A 4,876-nucleotide genomic window follows, 5' to 3' on the forward strand; every position below is an offset into this window, starting at 1 on the left:
ATCCCAGGGCTCTCAGTTCTTAGCTGTCCAAGAAAATTTACTCATCTTCTGCAAAATCTCCCTGTCTTCTCTACCCTACCCAACCCAACCCTCCTCTTCCCAAGTCCCCATTGGGTTCTACTCCACTCATGGGACCCTGACCCTCTCATGTACCTTCTATCATTTTGCACTCACAGTGACCTGGCTTCCCCAGCCCCAAAAGCCATCTGCCCCAATCATCCTCTCAAATATGAGGTGCAATTTCTTCCTGTCCCTGAAACACTGACCCAGGAGAAGGAGTGGGAACCATTGCCAGACCTTCATGCCATCACATGTCAGACTCTCTTCCTTTTATCATTACTCTTTCTGTATCTCTATGTTCAGATTTGGGCTTTTCTTATGGAATGCCAAGATTCAGAGGTCCTAGGGTGTTGGACCTCTGTGAGAGGTATTGGCCTGGTGACTCAGTTACTGAACAATTCACTGACCCTGCCTAAAACAGCTAACACTTTAAGAAGATGAGGACATGAGTGTATGCAGCCCAGGGCCAGGAAGACAGGTACTGATTCCTGTTGCACTCAGAGGGCCATTGTAAACCTGGAGCCCTTGGGGCCCCTCTCCCTTTCCCTCCTTGGTAGAGCCTGTTCCCTTTGCTCCAGCATGTCTCCCCAGAGAGCTTCCCATCCCCTGTAGAGAACACTGACTCTCCTGAGTATTTGATCACTCCAGAGTCATGAGGGAGAGGATGAAAGCCAGCACATTGGCATTCTTGGTAGGCTGGGGCTTAGCCAATTGCCTGACTTTTACAAGGTCCCCTTGTGGCACAGGCTGGAAGAGCTGGGAGCCATAAGTCATTGGGCATCTTGTTACAACAGGGTTTCAGAATCATATTGAGTCAGAGCAACCTTGCTCCTGGGGTGAAGGCTGTCACCTGGGTAAGGGCAGTGGGCTCCCAAGCTCCCTTGAATTATCTGTTCAGCAGACCCCTGTCCCTCCAAAGTAAAACTGTCTTTGGGAGTCAGGACATGGGCCCATCAAGAGAAATGTGATAGATAAGTTTTTGAGGGGAATCACTTGTGATGTTGTCAGAAAATCCAAAGAGTATCAGCTGTGAACCAAAACGGAGGTCTGTGGTCCTGAGTTAGGTAGACTAGAGAGACCAGGCAACAATGTTGGGCAAGAAAACCCAGCTCTGAACATGATGGCAGAGGACACAGCACACTCAGTGAAAAACTTGAGAGGATCTCAAGCAAAACCAGTAGTTTAGCTCTGTGACATGGAAGGATCAGGCATTCACTCCACCAGCAAACCTCAGCTACTGCCCTGGTCCACACCATCTTCTTTCTCTTCATAGTCTCTGATTCCCAATGACTCGCTAAACAGTACCGGCAGCCCATGTTCACCCCTGAGGTCGACAGCAGTCCCAGACAAAGTCACTAAGGGCAAGAAGGAGTCTGCGGTTCAGCTGGGCTCTAGCTATGGATGCAGGAGGCTTCTGTGGGCAACTGCCTGGAATTTTAACCCTCTGGAAGAACTGTCCTTCTTTGAGTTCTTTTGTTATATTCCCAAACTTGGCTCCAGGTGAGGCAAGCAGCTCTCAGTTCACAAACTCAAGCCCTAAGTGGCCTGAGTGTTGTGATGACATGCTCTCCCTGTCTCTGTCTCTCTGTCTGGCTCTGTCTCTCCTGAGAGTAAGTGTTCATTGTCCACAAACAGGGAAATGCCTCAGCTCCCTCTTCTGTGATAACTCCCTTTCCTGGCTTTATGAAAGGAAGGTGTTGAGGTGAGTTATTGATGCTGTTCCCCCTCATTCTGCCTATCTATTATGTACTTAGGTAGGATCCATGGTTTGTGAAAATGCTGCCTCGATGGACCAGCTTCCCAGTTTGGCACTGAATAGAGATGGCTTGTCAGGGGCATCAGAGCTGGCAGCTCTGGCAACACAGGCACTTGACAAATTAATTTGGCTCCCATAGATCTTCAGTCAGAATGATGGGACAGACCTCTGCAGCTTTGATCTTTAACTTTTTTTTGGCCTTTTTTTGGGAGGGCAATTGGGGTTAAGTGACTTGCCCAAGGTCACACGGGTAGTTTTTGTGTTAAGTGTCTGAGGCTGGATTTGAACTCAGGTCTTCCTGACTCCAGGGATGGTGCTCTATTCACTGCACCACTTAGCCCCACGATCTCTCACTTTTAAAGGTGGGTCTGGGTTCTACTCCCTCACAGACTCACAGATAGGATCAAATTAGGGGCTTGCTCCAAAAAGCACAGAGGGTTGGCAGGCAGATGACACAGTGTCCACGATTGTTCTCATTACCTTTCCTGTAGAGAAATATCCTCAGGCCTCCAGATCTGCAACTTGACAGAGGACCTCACTGCAAAAGGAGAAAGGTCGCATTGCTGTTAGAGATACAGAGGAACATGGAAGAGAGAGCCTCCATGTGCTATCACAAGGCATTAGGGTTTTTTTTTTTTTTTAAGCAATCGGGGTTAAGTAACTTGCTCAAGGTTACACAGGCAGTTATTTCTGGGTGTGGTGCTGAGTATCTGAGCCCAGATTTGATTCAGGTCATCCTGACACTAGAGCCGGTGCTCTTACTCGCTGAGCCACCTGGCTGCCCCTAAGCAATTGGGGTTAAGTAACTTGCTCAAGGTTACATGGCCAGGTGTTTCTGGGTGTGGTGCTAAGTGTCTGAGCCCGGGATTCGATCTCCAGGTCTTCTCAACACTGGAGCCCGTGCTCTTACTCTTACAGTGCTACCTGGCCGCCCCTAGGCATTAGGGTTTGAAGCAGAGTCAGATGCAATATCACAAGGTATGCTGGGCTGCCTGAGACCCAAGAGGGTCTTGCTGTTTTTTCAAGTGATTCCTCCCCAAGGCTCTGGTGCCCCGAGCCTGAGAAATGAGGCTTCCTCTACAGTCACATTCCTAGACAGACAATAGCATTGATTGTCTGTATTCCCATAGTATACCCAGAAAGGAGCTAGAAATTAAGCTTTCTCAACATTTCAAGGAAACAAGGCCCTGAAAAGTGATGAATTTAGTCGATGCCGTGTGGGCGCCATGACAAACAAGACTCACTGAACTCTTCGCTTCCATTAGATAGCTGAGTCATGTGAAGGCCCAGGCTGCTCCCGCTTCCTCCCACCCCAGGATCAGATTGTCAGGGAGAGGGGAAAGGGGAAGAAAGCCCTGGAATCGTTAGTAGTTTGCCATGTCTATAGATGACACCTCTGTTGCCCTGGCAGTGCCCCAGGGACCCTTGTCTTCACCACAGTTGTCTGGGGTTCTAGTTGCTGTGGTATCTGAGAAGGGCCTGGACTCAGCTAAGGAAGCAAGGTCTTTATTTAGTGAGCAGCTTGGTACCCTTGCCCAGCCTCTAGAAGAGGATGATCGCCCCCCCAAGGGTGCCCAGCCAACGTGGGCACAGACAGCACTCAGCTTGATGCAGCCCCGCCCATCCAGTAGATGCTGGATGCCTAGTTATTCTTTAATATTTCCCATCCACTTACCACACAGCAAGGAAAGGGTCTCACCCAAAACTTAGCACATGCGTGAAAGGTCCCAGTGACACTCTTTCTCATTCCTCTCTGGCTTCATTTGAGTGAGGTGGCAATCACTGCTATGAGACTTTGGGTGATGAGAACATCCCACTCAGCAAAAGGAGTGATAACCTACTCTTCCCCCCACCCTGGGGAAGGCATGAGACATGGTCATTCCACTGCTTCTGTGCCGGGTATGTCTACTCTTGCCTGAGGTGAAAGAATATTGGACATGGGAAGGATCAGGCTGTGAATCTGTGAACTTTGAAAGTCAGGACAAAACCAGGCATCCTAGCAGTGAGGGCCCATTCCAAAGCCTGTGGGAGCCATCCTGGTGAATGACCTGAGTGACCTTCTTGAGACAGGCCAGGGGCCTTGGTTTCTGCAAGTAAGGCAGAAGGGGCCCTTCAGGGTCTTCTTAGATCTCCCGATCATTACTGACTGTGGTATGACTCTTTCTGTTGCAGTAGCTATGGGGAGAACTGGGCTGCACTACTTAAGCCTTCTCTGCTATCTTTGCAAGGAAGTACCTTCAGTCAAGTGACTGGGCCCCATTCAGAAGCAACCTGGGTGGGCTTGCTTCTCTGAGACCACTTTACTTGGGAGCCTACCCTCCCCAGGTCCTGAGATGGTCTGGGGGGAATGTGGTCCCAAGTTGGAGAGAGGGTGTTTGTACGTTGGATCTTGCTAAGTCTTTTTTTCAGTAAAATCCCTTCATATAAGATGTTTAAATGTAGAATGCTGGTGCTTGAGATTGAAGCATCAAACCAAAAAAAGAGAAGATAGCTCCAAACCCTTAAGGAAAGCGAAGAGCCCTGAGCCTTTATCAGGTAACCCTACCTTCCAATGGATGTGGGAGTTGGGGGTCCTGGGACTTCTATGGGCTGCCGTTGGAAAAACCGCAGGGTACAGAATCTAAATGGACCCAAAAGGGAGGAAGCCACAACCCATAGGGGCATTGAATGTCTAAGCTCCAGTAGAGGCAAAGGAAGGGAAGAAGCTTTTATATAGTGCCTACTGTGTTCCAGGTCTGGGCCAAACCCCTTTTACAAATATCATCTCATCTGATGCCCACAATAACCCTTTTTATCCCCAAGGATGATGATGTTGATGTTGTTGATGATGATGATAATGACACCTACTTCTCAAGGTGGGGGTGGGGGCAATCTGATTTACCTGGCATCTGCTGCCTCTTTGCTGTCCCAATTAGGATGGGTTGCTCACCCCATGAGTGGGAGTTGGTTGGTGGTTGGTGGGGATAACTGGCTTCTTCTCCATAGGAGCTGCTTCCTAGGATGATGACTAAGGGCCTGGGCTGGGAGCATGGCTATTCCTAAGGCTCTTGGACTCATCAT

This window comes from Petaurus breviceps, unplaced genomic scaffold (assembly GCF_028583685.1).
Source record: "Petaurus breviceps papuanus isolate PSGF00001 unplaced genomic scaffold, PetGlider_PUasm1.0 527, whole genome shotgun sequence".
NCBI lineage: Eukaryota > Metazoa > Chordata > Mammalia > Diprotodontia > Petauridae > Petaurus > Petaurus breviceps.